Source organism: Sinohyriopsis cumingii, unplaced genomic scaffold (genome assembly GCF_028554795.1).
Source record: "Sinohyriopsis cumingii isolate HCF-2022 unplaced genomic scaffold, ASM2855479v2 utg002080l, whole genome shotgun sequence".
Lineage (NCBI taxonomy): Eukaryota > Metazoa > Mollusca > Bivalvia > Unionida > Unionidae > Sinohyriopsis > Sinohyriopsis cumingii.
The window spans coordinates 262501-285139 of record NW_028316126.1 but is presented as its reverse complement, the minus strand read 5'-3'; positions in this window follow the sequence as shown (position 1 = coordinate 285139).

Sequence of the window (22639 nt, the reverse complement as noted above, 5' to 3'; positions counted from 1 at the left end):
TTTTTTTATCTAACCCGATTCGACACCGTGTTCGAGGATCGTGTAGATTTATTGTTATAAATCCGTGCGGGGTTATTTTAGCACGACTAAAGAAATTTTTAAATTTATTTATGTCCATATCACCACTACACCAGGTCTGATGAATATTTCGTAACGTTTGAGTATCAACTCCGTTAAAGACAGTAAGAATATTACAGTTATCCCTGATCACTTTAGATATCTGTGTATACCGATGGGTTACATAAATTATATCTGTGTTTTTGTATCTACCTCTGGAAAATATCTTGGCAGGATTTGATTGTTTATCCAATATTACATCATCGTAAACAACTAAATTGTTAATTGACCCGTCAATGGAATCAATACCTGGGTCTTCATTAATGTCAGTTCTAAATTCAACAACATCATCTGCACGTAACGATTTTCAGTTTTCATTATAATCTTTTAACACTTCATAGCACCGTTGATCGTCTACAGATGGTGCTACCATATATAATTTATCCCATTTCATCCATTTCATTATTAATTAAGTAACAACTGCGTCATACCACTTCCAGATGGACCTATAATAATCATACGAACAGAATTTGGTAGCGCTGTGTGATGCTTAACTGGTTCTCGTTTTCTTGTTGCAGAAAAGTCAGTGATTTCCATTAGAAAATATATAACAAGAATATGAATTTATGTTGTGTGAAATGCAGGGCGCGCACGCCAACAAGTGATCTAACAAACATTACGACAAAAAATAACAGATCTGCGGTTACGGGCAAGTGTGAGCGATGCGGTACAAAGAAATTTAAATTTATCTCCACTGGCAAGTCAGGTGAAAAATCAAAATCAAGTAAAAAAAAAGGAACTCGGAGGTGATATTGCAGCAAAATTAAGAAAACTACCCGGGACTCCGTGGGCTAAATACCCAGGAGAAAAACATCTAGGATATAGTTACTGTGGCCCTTTAACCAGACTTGATATCAGACTTGATGACCAGGATCAACCAAAACCAGGTGAGTATCCGATAAACGCTATTGAAAAAGCGTGTAATGCTGATGATGTAGCTTAATTCACGCGTTAAATTCCATCACTGATAAATCTCTCAAGGAAAAATTAGCTAGCTGGTTAATAAAATCCGCAATGAAAGGTAAATTAGCATTAGGTGCTGGTAATTAATTATAAATGGAGTCGATTTATTATTCCCCAAAAGGATATTGGAGGGGTAGCGCAGCAATTAGTAAACTCGCTGAAGCAACAAAGCTTACGCGCGATACTGCTAAAAATTGGTTATCCAAACAGGCAATATGGCAAATGTATCTACCACCGCCTAAACAAATTCACTTTGCGCATTTCAATGTCAGTGTTCCTAATGAAGTTCACCAGGCTGATATATTATTTTTGCCACATGATACCATTAAAATCCGAAGACGTCAAAACACATACAAATACGCGTTAACTGTTGTTGATGTTGCAAGTAGATACAAAGATGCGGAACCGTTAACGACTAAAACAACATCTGAGGTTACCGATGCGTTTAAGCGGATTTATCAACGAGGACCTCTACAATGGCCAAATCTATTACAAGCTGATCCTGGCAAAGAATTTCCGGGTGCAGCATCATCGCTGATGAAACAAAATAACGTCACCATCAGACGAGGGTATACTGAAATTTATCGTGATCAGGCAATTGTTGAACGATTTAATCGAACACTTGCTGAGCGGTTATTTGGATATTAGTACGCGAAGGAATTCATTCAGCACAAGAGATCACGCGAATGGGTCGCAAGGTTGCCAAGTGTGATAGCTGCATTAAATAATGAAATTACTCGAACAACCAATATGAAACCTATGAACGCAATTACCAAAAAACATATACCCGTACGACGTGATTTTTCAGCACAGCCGATACTGGGTGATGTCACTATAAGATATTTATATGAACCAGGTGAACTTGAAGGTGTTAAAAAATGAGCGACTGATCCTATGTGGAGCATCACTACACATAATATATCTAACATAACTAGATCTACTGGTAGACCACCAATCTACAGGTTGGATTCAACTGCTCCTCAACGTGGGTTTACACGTGAACAATTACAAGTAATTCCCGAGGATACACAATTACCACCCAAATCACTTAGCTAGCACCACGACTTCGATTACACTCAAGACAGGTCAGCATCATATTTTCGCGTGTACGACCAAGACGATTATCTTTTCTATCTACGGTGAATTGTCTTGGATTATTACTCGAATACTGCCACAACATTATAGAATTACAGCTTGCACAGCGATTATTCTGCTGTTGTTTCAGTGTCATGATAAATTCAACATTAAGGTCAAATTCTCGATTATTTTTTTTGTCACTTTGTTTATAACCGGCTAATTTTTTTTCTGATTATATCACTGTTGTTTTCATTATTAATTTCATCAGCCATTGACTCATCCAAGACAATCCTTCGCAGTTGAGATATTCTTCTGACTTTGGACACAGACAAGTAAACTAAGTTTGACCACTCGATTCGATCATCAATGATCCAAACAACTGTATCAGAGATAGTTAGTCCCTGAGATGAATGAATCATCATTGCGTATCCTAGCGTCCACGGGGATTTATCAGCGCGCAGGGCACCTTCAACAACATTGACATCAACTGCAACAACATCATTTAATACTAAATTCTGTTTCCCTGACTGTCCTGGTATATCAACGTCAATATTCTGTAACCGCGTATCAGCTGGTTTATAACACAATGGCACTGGCAGTGTTGGAAACTTTTTATTGTGTAATTGAAATAACTATTGTTGAAGTGTGTCTCTGATTATCTTTCTACTTGCCACTATCAAATCGTTTGGTCTTCACGTTTTCCAAACGTCGTTCAAGGAAATTTCTGAAATCACTTCGCGCATAATTTCGCACTGAATATTTTTCGGTTATAGTCTGATTATCTTTTTTAATTCCTTTAATTCGGCATCAAGAGATCTGTGATCATCAGTTATCTCCGAATAATAATCAACACAATTCTGCAACCAATCGTGTGGAGATGGTCCAACAAACAGAGGTGGCTGACCATGATCGCCGCACATAACCACTGCTGTATTTTTTGTTAATGACCAACCGAGAAATGTTTTTAATGTTTCTAACGGTACCGTACATATTTCATCCCAGATAATAACCTTTGGAATGTATTTCTCTCCCATTCCAGATTCTCCCGCCCCTTTCAAATAAACGGTTTTGTGTCTGGATACTGGATCATACAGAGATGGTGCATTCGACATTTCTGATAATTCTGATTTACAATAACTATCTTTAACCGCAGCATCAGCGGATTCACAATAGCAATGTAACATTTCCTTTTTTATTCTCCACTAACTCCATGATTCGTCATTGCTTGTGAAACGAGTCAGTAATTCTGAATATTTGTTATCGATATAAAATGAATCCGTAGCAACTCTAACTGCAGTGTCAGGAAATCTATTTATCATCGATACTAAATTTATAGAAACATAAGCGAGCATTGAAGATCGTAAATGGGTGTACTGAGGTGATTCTCCATTGATGTAACTAACAATTGTACCCAACTTTGTTCCGTCAGACAAGTAAGCGTCTTCCCGATTACAAAGTATATTTCTCGCAGTGGCATCATTATTTATAAAATCTAATTCAGCATCATCCATAATCAATCGTGAGTGATGCCGTTTATGATTATATGCACCACCTTGAGTAAATTTACCGATTATTCTTCTACCGAGATCTTTTGTGGTTTTTTCATTGTTGCTGAGTTTAATCTTAAGAATATCAACAATGACATCCGTGGACAGGTCCGGATATTCCTGTTTTCATTCTTCGAGACTGATACGCTCCGGTGTTGGTAACCAAACCGAAGTCTGTTTTCGGTACGATATAATTGCTTCAGTGACCGTCAACGATATCAGTATTTTATTGTCAAGCATATATCGTAATAACACTATTGGCGCCCAATGTTTCTCCGAGAAATGTCTGCCAAACCAAACATAACAAATCGGATGTAGATTCATAGTGAATTCAAACGACTTTACATGAGCAAATCCTGTCAGATCAAAATCGGGTAATGGACCATTTATCGATACTCTTACCATCTCATGACAAGGATGACCAAACCTCGCAAAATATCCGGCGCACTCGCCCATCCCAAGAAAACTTCCAAGATAACATGTCATGTCATGTCTACGGAAATCATCTCGCTGATATTATACTTGGTGTTCCACAAACCGCCGTGTCCGTATTCGATACAACTATTCTGGACATCTTCAAGGAACTCAGCGTGTATTAGTCTCCATGAATTTTTTTCTCTCGCGGCATGGGCAGCAATTGACGGGATTGTAAAACAATTAGTTAATAACTGCTCAGTATTTTCTGAATATTTCTGTGCGAGTTTTCTCATTTCTTCGTGAAGAGATTCTTTACGATATAATTCGCCGTTAGGTCTTACAAATTGATCATACTCGCCTTCTTCAGAACTTTTAAACAACCACACTGACACAGGGTCGTTTTTGCTTATTCGGCTCATAGCATCAAATATTCTACTCCAAAAGCTCTCTGACGAGTAATATCTCACAACACGATTTCGTGGAACTATTGTGACTGCATTGGTCCAAGCATGAGAATTGTGATCAATAATTTCAATTGGCGCTCCTTTTCCTTTATTCGCTGATTCATATAAAACTTCCCCGGTTAATGTTTTTACTACCATTGGAAATGTTAATTTACTTGATAACTCAGCGACATCGTTTATTAACGCTCCTGTATCCTTAACCGATTCGGCCCATTTATTTAATTTTTCACGTCGCAGATCAGTTAAACCGTTTCCACGCCTCGTATTTGTAAAATGTTCTATTACTCGCTCGGCTAAACAATTCAGCTTTGAAAATTTTATCGGGGTAAGATCATTAATGTTGTTTTTTTTTTTTATCGGATAAATTCCATAAATGACCGCTGTTACAGGATGCGCTAGAGCGTAATATGGTCTGTCAATCCCAGTCAGCATTCCTGGTTTGGAATCTTTACTTAACAGAGCGGTTTTTCCACCAGCAAGGATAGGGTCACGTTTGTCACGGATAATCCAAGTATCGTCATCTGAGTGCACAATAAACTTTATTCTGAAATGGTATTTCTGATTGAGGTAATCGATGATTGTTTTCGCTCGTGTATCGTTCATTGTAGCATCAATGACATCGTCGACATCGACCTCGTCAATGTTGCTTATAATTTTGAATGTGGACCACACGTGAGATGCTCCATCAATACGAAATTCGTTTTTGGCATCTCTGATAATATCAAACAGATCAGTCAGGGCTCGCCTTCGCGAATGAGGAGTTAATCTGTCAAGATCACACCTAGAAGCTTTCCGGGGTTTGATTGCAGATAATCTCTCAAACTCCTCCATCTTATATTTAAGACAAACATTTAAATAAGAAATATTATATATATATATATATATATATATATATATATATATATATATATATATATATATATATATATATATATATATATATATATATATATATATATATATATATATATATATAATGAATCATTGCAAGTCGTTCAAGATAGGGTCTGTGACTGTTTATAACAAATCATGCAGAAAAGAATTCTGCGGAGAACATTCCCAAAGCATCCGAAGGGGGGTTCAGGACGAATACCATGTCTGCAATGTGGTATTGGGGTCAGGGTAAAACACAATTATGCGCAAATTGGCGGGGGGGGGGGTAAGCGATACCGTGAACTTAAGCGATATTATAACAAAAAATAATAAAAATGATATGCTAAAATGTGAGCGCGATTATATAACTAAGTTCTCAGACAAATATAAATTAGACAAATGACATTGTTATATAAAATGAACCAGGAATTTGTCCGACACCCCATCATCAAGAATTACGAAGAGTCACGCGATGGCACAATTACAAATTGGAGGTTGAAAAGAAAAGTTAGTTTTGTTATTAATACTGGGTATCTAATGTTTAGTGCTGGTGAAAAAAATTTATCTCTGTCATCGTTTTGTGTTTGAGGTATTTAATGGAGTGATCGAAGATGATCTTGTGATCGATCATATAGATAATAATAAATTTAATAATTCTTTATCCAGTCTGAGAGTTGTGACACAACGTAAAAATTCTGCACGAGGTGGTACTGGTAAATTTGTAAAAAAAACCAGAGTTGTCAGATCTCTCAACATAAGCACCGGTGAGAAAAAAATATTTAAGTCAATGGGCGCGGCTAGCAAGTATTTTGATATTCACTCGGTGTCAGTCAAACGTATTGCAGAAAATATAATCAATTCAACGTTTTCATATAAATTTAATAGCTGGATTTTATTTCGTTATGCAGATGCAGATAACGGAGATAACTCTGCAGCGGCTGTGTAAAAGTCAAAGATGTAGTTATCCCCTTGACGTGTCAAGGTCATTACCTGTAAATATATTATCCAGCGAGCAGAACTGTATACAATTTTTTTTACACACAGCCAATTGTATACACACTAGCAGCAGTCTATTTTCACCTTGCGTTTGATTGTCAGTCCATTGCACAACACATATCATTACCTGTAAAGGTAATATACATTATCCAGCAGCAGGGAGAACTGTTTACAGTTTTTTTTACAGCCAATTGTAACCGTCTTATTGTATACACACTAGCAGCAGTCTATTTTCGCATTAACACTTCCGCGTTTGATAAAATCAACAATTGTCAGTACAGGTAAAATGTTATTTTCACAAAATCTAATTCAGAACTTAAAATCTAATTCAGAACTTAAAATCTAGTTCACAACTTCAGCAGTTCAGAATTCAGCTGCAGCTCTGTCAATAGTTACCTATATGATGTTTTTTAAATCTTATATTCTCAGATGCGACCGTGGTGTAGTGGTTAGTTCAGCCGACTTTCATCCCTGACTTAACACTGCCTTCAGATCGAATCTCGTCACGGACATATGTCGACGGTGCCGATAAATATGGCTTTTATAAGTTGGGGGGCCCCAGCAAAGGCTCTTCATGTACATATCCTCCTGCACGTTAAATCGTGTAGATGACGTTTTATCACCCTTGGGATTTAATTCGGGGGTATGTACATGGAAAATACACAGACAACCTTCTGAATACTCTAACATTTCGCCTCACTTTCGCTTAGAGAATTCGCTGGAGGTATGTTTGTGAATACGCCCCCCCCAAAAAAAATAAACAGTTGCCTTGGATGCAGAAAGCTCTACGTCTACGTCACATGGGTCTCATTCAGAAAGAATGCGGCTACGATCACGAAGGATGCCGAGAATCGACAAGAAACGATCTGTAAGACAAAAATCTCCGAAGATAAAGTCTCGGGACAAAAAGTCTGAAAGAACCTTCGTGGAGACACATGGGCCAGTGCAAGACCCATGATTTGATAACCGCTCATCAAGACAACTGTTTTTTTTTTTTAATATATAATTATATAAATATGAACTACGAAAATATCAATGGTGTAATTGTTGCTATTAAAAAATTACAAGAAAACAAAATTAATATATCTGATGAGTTAAATCCTGAAAAAATCATGTCTGATTTTGAAGCACTATATGAGGCTAAATTGGAAGGTCGGTATATTCTGCCTGCTCAGTATAAATTTATAAAGAGAATCCAAACAGCGTTGTATAATTCACTGGCTACAATACAAGAACAGCAACTAGATGAATTTGTCCCTCTCTGCCGTGCAATCGAAAAAATTAGATTGGCGTTATCCGAAGAATACGAAGCCAGGAAGGTAATTAGTACGCGTGCAAGACAGCTGAGAAAAATTATATCAGATCGTGAGTTAGATCCCCTTGATGAAATTACTGGGAAATGAAGTCAGGTACGTGGAAATGAAATCGCAAGTAGAGTCGGTCTCGTACAGACAGAAAAAAAAAATATTTTTCATCCACATTTTTTTACCCATATCAATCTAACCTGCATCAATCCGATAAGTTATTTTCACTTGTATCATCTGCATTTTCATCTGGATCTGCAGGGTTAAATAATATTTCCTTTGATAGTTTTATTTTGTTTAGACCATGATGCGAATCCAGATGATACCGTGTATACTATGTTGTTAAAATGCCCGGGGGTAACTCCAGGTGGGATTTTAATCAAACTGGTTTTGTTAACGATATCAGGAATCCCACTTATGATATCATGCTGTGTTTTTTCGATCGTGTCAATGTTGGTTTTGATATCCTGCTGTGTTTGTTTGATCGTGTCAATGTTGGTTTTGATATCAGAAAGTTTTATGTCAACGGTATGAGGAGAGCCGAAGAATTCTTCTGCGGGTTTTCGATGGTTTCTGCGAAATCTTGCAAAAGCTCTTACGTGAACGTCATACTCGGCCCGCAAAGTGGATAATTTACTGTCTACGTTGTCAGCATATAGTTTGTTTGCGGCATCGTTGTCAGATGCTAGAGTTGTTACAGCTACTATTTTGTTCCCGCTCATGTTGAGTTCACCTGTCAATGTGTCACCGGTAGTTTTTAAGCCATTAGTCACACTTGCTGCGATTTGATCTCTGATGGTTGTAAACGATATACTTGAGTCTCTGATTTTTCCGTTGTCAGTAAACACAGGAATGTTATCCAGGACAGCTCCAAGAACCCTGCGAACTATGTCATGCCATTTGATATTGCTGGTTTTTAGTTTTCCGTATCGGTCCTGAAAAATAACAACCTCATCTGGGTCTATCCCGCTTGACGTTAGAAGATTGTCGATTTCATCTTTGGTCGCATATTTTGATAAATCTACATCAGTGCGCTTCACTTTTCTGTTGAGAAAAGATCTTCCGTAAATATCTACCATTATTTGATAGGAAACTGTTTAAATCGACTCGCGGTATACTCATGCACGACTTTGTGAGGCGGTTTGGTTGATTTTGATATCGCGGTGAGAATATTTAATACCTCACGGCCACATATTGGTGGATCGGTTAGCGTTTGTGTTGGTAGTGTTGAATACCAGATAAAACGTCACCCCCACGATTTAACGTGCAGGAGGATATGTACATGAAGGGCCTTTGCTGGGGCCCCCCCAACTTATAAAAGCCATATTTATCGGCACCGTCGACATATGTCCGTGACGAGATTCGATCTGAAGGCAGTGTTAAGTCAGGGATGAAAGTCGGCTGAGCTAACCACTACACCACGGTCGCATCTGAGAATATAAGATTTAAAAAACATCATATAGGTAACTATTGACAGAGCTGCAGCTGAATTCTGAACTGCTGAAGTTGTGAACTAGATTTTAAGTTCTGAATTAGATTTTAAGTTCTGAATTAGATTTTGTGAAAATAACATTTTACCTGTACTGAAAATTGTTGATTTTATCAAACGCGGAAGTGTTAATGCGAAAATAGACTGCTGCTAGTGTGTATACAATAAGACGGTTACAATTGGCTGTAAAAAAACTGTATACAGTTCTGCCTGCTGCTGGATAATGTATATTACCTTTACAGGTAATTATATGTGTTGTGCAATCTCCTTGACGAAATATTTACCTGGACTGACAATCAAACGCAAGGTGAAAATAGACTGCTGCTAGTGTGTATACAATTGGCTGTGTTTAAAAAAAATTGTATACAGTTCTGCTCGCTGGATAATATATTTACAGGTAATGACCTTGACACGTCAAGGGGATAACTACATCTTTGACTTTTGCACAGCCGCTGCAGAGTTATCTCCGTTATCTGCATCTGCATAACGAAATAAAATCCAGCTATTAAATTTATATGAAAACGTTGAATTGATTATATTTTCTGCAATACGTTTGACTGACATCGAGTGAATATCAAAATACTTGCTAGCCGCGCCCATTGACTTAAATATTTTTTTCTCACCGGTGCTTATGTTGAGAGATCTGACAGCTCATTTTTTTTTTTAAAAATTTACCAGTACCACCTCGTGCAGAATTTTCACGTTGTGTCACAACTCTCAGACTGGATAAAGAATTATTAAATTTATTATTATCTATATGATCGATCACAAGATCATCTTCGATCACTCCATTAAATACCTCAAACACAAAACGATGACAGAGATAATTTTTTTTCACCAGCACTAAACATTAGATACCCAGTATTAATAATAAAACCAACTTTTCTTTTCGACCTGCAATTTCTAATTGTGCCATCGCGTGACTCTTCGTAATTCTTGATGATGGGGTGTCGGACAAATTCCTGGTTCATTTTATATAACAATGTCATTTGTCTAATTTATATTTGTCTGAGAACTTAGTTATATAATCGCGCTCACATTTTAGCATATCATTTTTATTATTTTTTGTTATAATATCGCTTAAGTTCACGGTATCGCTTACCCCCCCTCCCGCCAATTTGCGCATAATTGTGTTTTACCCTGACCCCAATACCACATTGCAGACATGGTATTCGTCCTGAACCCCCCTTCGGATGCTTTGGGAATGTTCTCCGCAGAATTCTTTTCTGCATGATTTGTTATAAACAGTCACAGACCCTATCTTGAACGACTTGCAATGATTCATTATATATATATATATATATATATATATATATATATATATATATATATATATATATATAGATATATATGTATATATATATATATATATATATATATATATATATATATATATATATATATATATATATATATATATATATATATATATATATATATATATATATATAAAATTTCTTATTTAAATGTTTGTCTTAAATATAAGATGGAGGAGTTTGAGAGATTATCTGCAATCAAACCCCGGAAAGCTTCTAGTTGTGATCTTGACAGATTAACTCCTCATTCGCGAAGGCGAGCCCTGACTGATCTGTTTGATATTATCAGAGATGCCAAAAACGAATTTCGTATTGATGGAGCATCTCACGTGTGGTCCACATTCAAAATTATAAGCAACATTGACGAGGTCAATGTCGACGATGTCATTGATGCTACAATGAACGATACACGAGCGAAAACAATCATCGATTACCTCAATCAGAAATACCATTTCAGAATAAAGTTTATTGTGCACTCAGATGACGATACTTGGATTATCCGTGACAAATGTGACCCTATCCTTGCTGGTGGAAAAACCGCTCTGTTAAGTAAAGATTCCAAACCAGGAATGCTGACTGGGATTGTGGGACCATATTACGCTCTAGCGTATCCTGTAACAGCGGTCATTTATGGAATTTATCCGATAAAAAAAAACAACATTAATGATCTTACCCCGATAAAATTTTCAAAGCTGAATTGTTTAGCCGAGCGAGTAATAGAACATTTTACAAATACGAGGCGTGGAAACGGTTTAACTGATCTGCGACGTGAAAAAATAAATAAATGGGCCGAATCGGTTAAGGATACAGGAGCGTCAATAAACGATGTCGCTGAGTTATCAAGTAAATTAACATTTCCAATGGTAGTAAAAACATTAACCGGGGAGGTTTTATATGAATCAGCGAATAAAGGAAAAGGAGCGCCAATTGAAATTATTGATCACAATTCTCATGCTTGGACCAATGCAGTCACAATATTTCCACGAAATCGTGTTGTGAGATATTACTCGTCAGAGAGCTTTTGGAGTAGAATATTTGATGCTATGAGCCGAATAAGCAAAAACGACCCTGTGTCAGTGTGGTTGTTTAAAAGTTCTGAAGAAGGCGAGTATGATCAATTTGTAAGACCTAACGGCGAATTATATCGTAAAGAATCTCTTCACGAAGAAATGAGAAAACTCGCACAGAAATATTCAGAAAATACTGAGCAGTTATTAACTAATTGTTTTACAATCCCGTCAATTGCTGCCCATGCCGCGAGAGAAAAAAATTCATGGAGACTAATACACGCTGAGTTCCTTGAAGATGTCCAGAATAGTTGCATCGAATACGGACACGGCGGTTTGTGGAACACCAAGTATAATATCAGCGAGATGATTTCCGTAGACATGACCGCGTGTTATCTTGGAAGTTTTCTTGGGATGGGCGAGTGCGCCGGATATTTTGCGAGGTTTGGTCATCCTTGTCATGAGATGGTAAGAGTATCGATAAATGGTCCATTACCCGATTTTGATCTGACAGGATTTGCTCATGTAAAGTCGTTTGAATTCACTATGAATCTACATCCGATTTGTTATGTTTGGTTTGGCAGACATTTCTCGGAGAAACATTGGGCGCCAATAGTGTTATTACGATATATGCTTGACAATAAAATACTGATATCGTTGACGGTCACTGAAGCAATTATATCGTACCGAAAACAGACTTCGGTTTGGTTACCAACACCGGAGCGTATCAGTCTCGAAGAATGAAAACAGGAATATCCGGACCTGTCCACGGATGTCATTGTTGATATTCTTAAGATTAAACTCAGCAACAATGAAAAAACCACAAAAGATCTTGGTAGAAGAATGATCGGTAAATTTACTCAAGGTGGTGCATATAATCATAAACGGCATCACTCACGATTGATTATGGATGATGTTGAATTAGATTTTATAATTAATGATGCCACTGCGAGAAATATACTTTGTAATCGGGAAGACGCTTACTTGTCTGACGGAACAAGGTTGGGTACAATTGTTAGTTACATCAATGGAGAATCACCTTAGTACACCCATTTACGATCTTCAATGCTCGCTTATGTTTCTATAAATTTAGTATCGATGATAAATAGATTTCCTGACACTGCAGTTAGAGTTGCTACGGATTCATTTTATATCGATAACAAATATTCAGAATTACTGACTCGTTTCACAAGCAATGACGAATCATGGAGTTAGTGGAGAAAGAAAAGGAAATGTTACAATGCTATTGTGAATCCGCTGATGCTGCGGTTAAAGATAGTTATTGTAAATCAGAATTATCAGAAATGTCGAATGCACCATCTCTGTATGATCCAGTATCCAGACACAAAACCGTTTATTTGAAAGGGGCGGGAGAATCTGGAATGGGAGAGAAATACATTCCAAAGGTTATTATCTGGGATGAAATATGTACGGTACAGTTAGAAACATTAAAAACATTTCTCGGTTGGTTATTAACAAAAAATACAGCAGTGGTTATGTGCGGCGATCACGGTCAGCCACCTCTGTTTGTTGGACCATCTCCACACGATTGGTTGCAGAATTGTGTTGATTATTATTCGGAGATAACTGATGATCACAGATCTCTTGATGCCGAATTAAAGGAATTAAAAAAGATAATCAGACTACAACCGAAAAATATTCAGTGCGAAATTATGCGCGAAGTGATTTCAGAAATTTCCTTGAACGACGTTTGGAAAACGTGAAGACCAAACGATTTGATAGTGGCAAGTAGAAAGATAATCAGAGACACACTTCAACAATAGTTATTTCAATTACACAAGAAAAAGTTTCCAACACTGCCAGTGCCATTGTGTTATAAACCAGCTGATACGCGGTTACAGAATATTGACGTTGATATACCAGGACAGTCAGGGAAACAGAATTTAGCATTAAATGATGTTGTTGCAGTTGATATCAATGTTGTTGAAGGTGCCCTGCGCGCTGATAAATCCCCGTGGACGCTAGGATACGCAATGATGATTCATTCATCTCAGGGACTAACTATCTCTGATACAGTTGTTTGGATCATTGATGATCGAATCGAGTGGTCAAACTTAGTTTACTTGTCTGTGTCCAAAGTCAGAAGAATATCTCAACTGCGAAGGATTGTCTTGGATGAGTCAATGGCTGATGAAATTAATAATGAAAACAACAGTGATATAATCAGAAAAAAAATTTAGCCGGTTATAAACAAAGTGACAAAAAAAATAATCGAGAATTTGACCTTAATGTTGAATTTATCATGACACTGAAACAACAGCAGAATAATCGCTGTGCAAGCTGTAATTGCATAATGTTGTGGCAGTATTCGAGTAATAATCCAAGACAATTCACCGTAGATAGAAAAGATAATCGTCTTGGTCGTACACGCGAAAATGTGATGCTGACCTGTCTTGAGTGTAATCGAAGTCGTGGTGCTAGCTAAGTGATTTGGGTGGTAATTGTGTATCCTCGGGAATTACCTGTAATTGTTCACGTGTAAACCCACGTTGAGGAGCAGTTGAATCCAGCCTGTAGATTGCTGGTCTACCAGTAGATCTAGTTATGTTAGATATCTTATGTGTAGTGATGCTCCACATAGGATCAGTCGCTCATTTTTTACCACCTTCAAGTTCACCTGGTTCATATAAATATCTTATAGTGACATCACCCAGTATCGGCTGTGCTGAAAAATCATGTCGTACGGGTATATGTTTTTTGGTAATTGCGTTCATAGGTTTCATATTGGTTGTTCGAGTAATTTCATTATTTAATGCAGCTATCACACTTGGCAACCTTGCGACCCATTCGCGTGATCTCTTGTGCTGAATAAATTCCTTCGCGTACTAATATCCAAATAACCGCTCAGCAAGTGTTCGATTAAATCGTTCAACAATTGCCTGATCACGGTAAATTTCAGTATGCCCTCGTCTGATGGTGACGTTATGTTGTTTCATCAGCGATGATGCTGCACCCGGAAATTCTTTGCCATGATCAGCTTGTAATAGATTTGGCCATTGTAGAGGTCCTCGTTGATAAATCCGCTTAAACGCATCGGTAACCTCAGATGTTGTTTTAGTCGTTAACGGTTCCGCATCTTTGTATCTACTTGCAACATCAACAACAGTTAACGCGTATTTGTATGTGTTTTGACGTCTTCGGATTTTAATGGTATCATGTGGCAAAAATAATATATCAGCCTGGTGAACTTCATTAGGAACACTGACATTGAAATGCGCAAAGTGAATTTGTTTAGGCGGTGGTAGATACATTTGCCATATTGCCTGTTTGGATAACCAATTTTTAGCAGTATCGCGCGTAAGCTTTGTTGCTTCAGCGAGTTTACTAATTGCTGCGCTACCCCTCCAATATCCTTTTGACGAATAATAAATCGACTCCATTTATAATTAATTACCAGCACCTAACGCTAATTTACCTTTCATTGCGGATTTTATTAACCAGCTAGCTAATTTTTCCTTGAGAGATTCATCAGTGATGGAATTTAACGCGTGAATTAAGCTACATCATGAGCATTACACGCTTTTTCAATAGCGTTTATCGGATACTCACCTGGTTTTGGTTGATCCTGGTCATCAAGTCTGATATCAAGTCTGGTTAAAGGGCCACAGTAACTATATCCTAGAAGATGTTTTTCTCCTGGGTATTTAGCCCACGGAGTCCCGGGTAGTTTTCTTAATTTTGCTGCAATATCACCTCCGAGTTCCTTTTTTTTTACTTGATTTTGATTTTTCACCTGACTTGCCAGTGGAGATAAATTTAAATTTCTTTGTACCGCATCGCTCACACTTGCCCGTAACCGCAGATCTGTTATTTTTTGTCGTAATGGTTGTTAGATCACTTGTTGGCGTGCGCGCCCTGCATTTCACACAACATAAATTCATATTCTTGTTATATATTTTCTGATGGAAATCACTGACTTTTCTGCAACAAGAAAACGAGAACCAGTTAAGCATCACACAGCGCTACCAAATTCTGTTCGTATGATTATTATAGGTCCATCTGGAAGTGGTATGACGCAGTTGTTACTTAATTAATAATGAAATGGATGAAATGGGATAAATTATATATGGTAGCACCATCTGTAGACGATCAACGGTGCGATGAAGTGTTAAAAGATTATAATGAAAACTGAAAATCGTTACGTGCAGATGATGTTGTTGAATTTAGAACTGACATTAATGAAGACCCAGGTATTGATTCCATTGACGGGTCAATTAACAATTTAGTCGTTTACGATGATGTAATATTGGATAAACAAACAAATCCTGCCAAGATATTTTCCAGAGGTAGATACAAAAACACAGATATAATTTATGTAACCCATCGGTATACACAGATATCTAAAGTGATCAGGGATAACTGTAATATTCTTACTGTCTTTAACGGAGTTGATACTCACACGTTACGAAATATTCATCAGACCTGGTGTAGTGGTGATATGGACATAAATAAATTTAAAAATTTCTTTAGTCGTGCTAAAATAACCCCGCACGGATTTATAACAATAAATCTACACGATCCTCGAACACGGTGTCGAATCGGGTTAGATAAAAAAATTTAATTGAGCAGCAGGGACGGCGACGCTCTCAACGCCTCACCGACAATCGCGCCATTTTATACGATTTTTGCGATCCCCCTGGAAGTCTTAATTTGCGAAAATACTGGTGAACAAATTAGAGGTTGTTCGCCCTCCCTGCTGATATTTTTAATGCAATATCATGTGTTCTCCAATGAGTAAAACTGTTTTAGTCTGCAGTTGTCACAAAATTAGGCAAAGCATGAAATCTGTTATGGAATGTGATAGGCGAGATCACTGAATGTGTTGCCAAGTAAATGTTTGCTCTCTCTCTCTCTCTCTCTCATGTGGGGTGGGGGTGGCCGAGTGGTCTAAAGCGTTCTCCGTTACGGATCACTGCCATCTCACCTCTGTCTGCGTGGGTTCGAGTCTAGGATTCGGCCAGTGTGGGTATGTGAGAAAGCCTGCCAGTAGCTTCTAGTGGGTCCGTGATTCTTCCCGGGTTTTTTCCGGGTTCTTCCACCACCATTAATACTGTCCGCCATGCATAGCCTATTGTGTGCTGAAAAATGGCGTTAAACCCCAAAACAACAACAACAACAACCCTCACTCACAAAGCCTGTATGTTAAATTTGTCGGTTACGAGGCACAATTACTGTAGCGTATTTAACGCATTGTTCTTGTTGTTCTTAAACCTATGATAATGTTCTAAACTTCAATTAGTGTGTACTAAATATAAAAGTATCCAAATGGTCGCCCCCGCCCCATCTCCCTCTCTTTCTTGCCCTCTCCCTCTCCCTCCCTCCCTCTCCAACCCTCTCTCCCTCCATCTCCCTCCCTCCGTCTCCTTCCCTCTCCCTCCCTCCCTCTCCCTCCGTCTCCCTCCCTCTCTCTGTCTCTCCCTCCCTCTCCCTCCTTCGCCCTCTCTCTCTCTCTCTCTCTCTCTCTCTCTCTCTCTCTCTCTCTGACCGCTCCGCTAACTTAATTGGTTAGAACATCCGTCTGGGATACGGGGTTTGCGGTTCGAATACCTGCTGAGTCATACCAACAACTTATACAAATGGTACTTGCAGATGTCACGCTTCGTGCTCAGAATTAAGAGTTCAGTGCTAGGAATCGTCTGCCTGGTGTCAGGTTAATGCGAGTGATTGGGACAAGATGCTATATGTCTGCGGCATGATTCCAGTGATAGACATTACTAAAAGCTACCACACTGCAGACATCGTAGCGATATGACTGAAACACTGTTAAAGCTACGTTAAAAATCCAAAATTATCTCATATTGTAGTTAGATGTGTGCAGTGACCATGAACGCTCGACACTAGCTTTCACCTGTAGCTCAGTTTCCCTGACACTTATACATGTATGGTTATTCAATATTTTGTGCCCATTCACATTTATAAATTATATTAACATCAATTAAAAGCGAATTATGGGAGCAATTGCCTACTGTTTTTGTTTAACTGGATATACGACTGTTTGTATTATGTATGATACAGACGGAGCAGAAAAGATAAATCAGCAACATTTCATTAGGGTGTTTCTTACCATCTAAATATTGATCCAACTGTAATCACTATAGAAAACAAAAACGTTTCATTTTTACTGTATATTTCATATATATATATATATATATATATATATATATATATATATATATATATATATATATATATATATATATATATATATATATATTACTCGTGTCCTCTTTGGTACGTCTACAAATTGCCAATTTCATTAGTCTGGTTTCATACAAATGTTCAACAATACACGTATCAAATGATATGTAGTCAGCCTTGCTAGCTAGAGTAGGTTTTGTCTTAAAGTATTGTCTGATGCGATATGTGTTATGTGTGTGAAATGTATTTTTGTATGTGCATTTTTCAATTTGATTCTTTCTGGCCGTACAATGTCATGTCAAAGATAACGTTTCAAAATCCCGAGTAACGTTGAGTTGCGGCTATTAGTATTTATAAAATGTTGATTTTAAAAAAAATGAATTATCAACAGCCTTGTCTGTAATTACCTCTAGTTATGCGTGTCGTAGGCGGAAGTCAGAAAACAACTTTATTATGTCAAAAATTCAAGACATCTTTTACAATTTATGCGCATTTCTCTCCGCCCACACACTCTATGTACCTATGTTATACGGAAGCTGGGGACAAATGTATGGCTTTATTTACGCCTCTCGACATGTGATCAATCATTCGTTATGTAAGCATATATCCATCAGATTATTCAAAGTGGTCCAAGCAAACGTGGTACTGCAACCGTTGTTGGGGTGCCGTTGATACTTAGAACTTTCTGCATTGAGTATTTTTGACGTTATCATGAAATAAGTCATACCATAGACATTACTGAGTTTATTTAGTCATAAGTAGACTTCAGTATATATATATATATATATATATATATATATATATATATATATATATATATATATATATATATATATATATTTCATCATTAGAGTAATCTCAGTAGAATTGTTTACATACTTTGTGTACTTGTAGACGAGCGTAGTGTGGGTGGTGTCGATATACCAGCTCGTATACGATTTGTGATAGCGCTAAGTTTGTTATATATAATTTCACAGTACATTCTGTAGTAGTCAGCGTGACAGGTAACCATTAAGATTGATACATGGGCTAGGCTCTCAATAGATGATCCGGTTTGTTTGGGGCAAGAACTGGATTATAGTTAGGGTCTGCTCGAAAACTATCATATACATGCAAGAGGCCAATCGAAAGGAAAGGTCAATAGAGGAAAATGAAAAGAGTTGAGACAAACGAAAGAAAATATTTGGAAAAATTGGATCATTTGAAACAGGTGTCATAAAGTTATAACTCCCAGAATAATTATTCATAGGGAGGATTGTTCAGATTTATATGGGAGGATAACATTTTTGGCGGTTAAAGCGAGAGAGTGGCGTTATCAACCGGAATTCAGGCTTCTAAGAAAAATTCCTCTTCCGAAATTTACCAGTGAAAACGTCTGAGACAAACCAGAACTTGGCTCCGAGAATTTATAAACATACTTGATACTTTAAATGGTCTAAGGAACGGGTTGCCGAATGGAAGGGATACGAAAGGAAAGATATAATTTGACTTCACATAAAGGTTTCAGAGTCGAAAAAAGCAACATGCGGCTAGGCTGAATTGCATACCGTATAAATTCATTGATGTAATTTTGTAGTCATTTGCTGAATTCATTCTTTTTAAGTTCACGTATTATTTTTTCATTGAGTTTAGAGGGAAGTGTTTGAATGCATAATGTCGCAAATGTTATACAACTCTTGTATTACATGAATGAGTTCGGATTCAGTTGTTTTTTTTTTTAATTTATCTAATAGGAATCATGTATCATAAATATTTCATTCATTTCTTCTGATAGGAATTGTGATAAATACATTATCTGTCTTTTTATGATTTTTCTTAGTCTGTATCAGAAGGTGAACTGACCTTAGCTTATCCTGTTAAATTAAGGTAGCTGATACCTGACAAAACGAGTGGGAATATTGTTGATCCCAAGAGAAGAAAACCTGACACGAATTTAGGTTCGGTAATATATTTTATATTTGAAGGCAAAAAAGCTTTATACCTGCAATGCACAGTGGACGAAAGCACAGTCTTCCGCCAAGATGGTCCATGAACCGAAAAGGCTTGTGGAGAGAAAGAGAAAGAAAAGAAATACGGTAACGGATGCCATTGAGCAACGGTGAGTCGTAAAAGACCGGAAGAACCAGATCATGATGACATGTCGGAAATTTCAATTCGATCAGTCACTTGATTATATGACGAAATATGTTCGTTCAGTATAAAATAATGACTAATTGAATTTCGCATAAATTTTGTAACTATATTTCTAAGAGAAATTGACTCATTCAGATTTCATGTTCAATTTGTTCAATTTAATTGTGTTTATATAACTGATTGAATTGTAATATTTTACGTTCTGTGGATAGTGTTTTTCTATTATGTATTTATGTTCAGATCTCTGATATTCCATCCATTAATGTAATGTTTTATGTTATTGTTTCCTCGATCTGGGCTATAATACCGTGCTTCATCATCCCCTAGATGAACATAACCAAGAGCTATAGAAAGTAGGGATTTTACATTACCAACCCCTTCTGACACGAGTCTTCTATTTTCTTCGTGTTCTTAAACCTAGCTTGACTTTGTGAAGATGTTATACCCATTTCTGTCTGTAACCATGTGTTGCAGAGAAATAATAAATACACCAAGAAGGAAACAAAATCAATCAACCGATAAAAAAGCAGCATGATTGCCAAGTCAAGCATGTTAAATCAAAATTCCGTATGCCCAAATCCATAAAATGACTCAGACCTTTCCTGGAAGTGCTAAATTTGTATCTCAGACGTGCTTTGTATTCGACAAAATAGATAATAACATTGGCCCAAAAGTTACTATATGTACAAGTGGTCTCCCGTTGATTCGGGTTGTAGTAGTGGCAAAAATATAGTGTGCTGAACATAAAGTATTTGCACATGAAATGTATCTTTCCTCACTATTATTTTATATTTATAATATATGACTTCAATATAATATATAAGCAAGATATTGATAAAGTTACCGTTGGACGATGCAACAATTTCTTAGAAGTAAAATAATTTTAATCTGCATTGTTTACAGGCGGCCGAACTCAAATATTAAATTTTGCGACACATTTGCATACACCCTTCATGTTGCTAGTACTTTAATTATGTTTGAGTATAGCGCGTGATCTGTGTGCATGTCGTCCAAGGGCAATAACCAAAAACGGAACGATACACAACTGCGATCAACAAATTTCATATATTCGGATATGCTATAATGAAACTTAGATTTAAGAAGAAGAAGAAAATAAAGGAACAAATTACAGACTGAGAAAAGAGTATCAAGCATCCTTTATCACATCAACAGAAGCATAAAGCAAGGAAATATATTAAACAATAGAAAATGGAAGCAAGGGCACTTTCATCTAAACTTTGAACTTGGACTTAGGTTAAAAAATGAAAGCAATTTCCAAAATAAGAAATGTTTTAGTGGATCGTCAAAAATATTCTCATCCATAATACTGATTCAGGTCTAGGTCACTATTATTTGATTAAGCTAACGTACCGAATAACGACGCTGACAAAGGAAAGTTGCCTCCCTTGGAGTTTAAAGTCCCACACCAAGAGTTGATCCAAAAGGAATAGAGATGTACTCAGTTCAAGTCACTCACCCGCTCCGCCCCCGCCCCCAGGAAAAGAGCGCTAAAATACTGGAGCCTTTACTTGGAGCAAATTTTCCTTACTCTTAAAAGTTTCAAATTATGTTATGGAAACGCTTAAGATGTGGAACCTTCCAGGGCGTCTACTTCCCCCGATCTGAAGGGAGAGGGGAAGAGGGGGGCGGTACCACAGACATATTGCCCACTTGTTTGTGTCTACTCCAAACGACAGTTATGAATATGTCACTTGACAGACATTGAATCAAGGTGATTCAAGTCCATTTAACTGAAAGCGACAAAATATACATAAACATCGCATTACAACATTTAAAAGCTTCTGTTAAAGATACTAACAGCAGCGTCAAACATACAAAAACGAAATTCTCGTTTTGCATATTATTTGGACTACTTTTGAATAATTCATACAATTGCCTAAAACGTTCAAAATTAACTGAGAATGGCCTAATTGGTGTTGTTATTGACGGAAAATGAAAGTTCGTTTCCATCCATTTTAAGACCCATAATCCTTGGCCGTAACATTAACATAATTTTCAAAAGATTGGCTTTTAAAGATACGTACACTTATTACTATAATACATATTTCTTTTGGAAACATCAGTCTTGTTTCATATTTAATTTCATTCAACCATATATCGTCCCATGTGTATCTATAATAACAGCTGCAATATAAGTGAGAGATGTGAAATTTAATCCTTTATATAATATATCCAACATTATAATGTATCCAAGGGTTTAATACTTACAATGAGAAACTTTTTAATTTACCGACATTTGTTGGCATGGACAGATGATTTCACCGTTACTAGGACTATTAGAGTTATGGTAGGAAACAACAATCGTAATTCTTGGCCAACTCGCTTAAGGTGTACCTTAGGACTTAGTATTGGTTTTCGTTCTATTATTGTTGTCAATGACATGGCTTTTGAATTTAAAAAAACAAAAAAACAACTGGGGACATATAATGCACATAATAGGTACAAGCTTTTGAAAGGAACCGAAGTAGGAAAATAATAAGCTTTTCGCTTCATTGACCATCCGATAGCAACCTAATATAAAACCCTGTTTGACAATACAATGTTGCAAACATTTTCTGCAAAAATCAAATTTTAATACAGCATGGCAATCAACAAGAATGACGAAATATGTAATTTGTTTCTGTTTTAAATGTCTTATCGCCCTATAAATCCACACTTTTTATCTTACAAGTTTTTTTAATGTTGAATCAGGAAGAAAAAAAAGAGAAAACAATTCGAGGCTTCCACCATTAACCAAGATTTTTTTTCTTTCAACA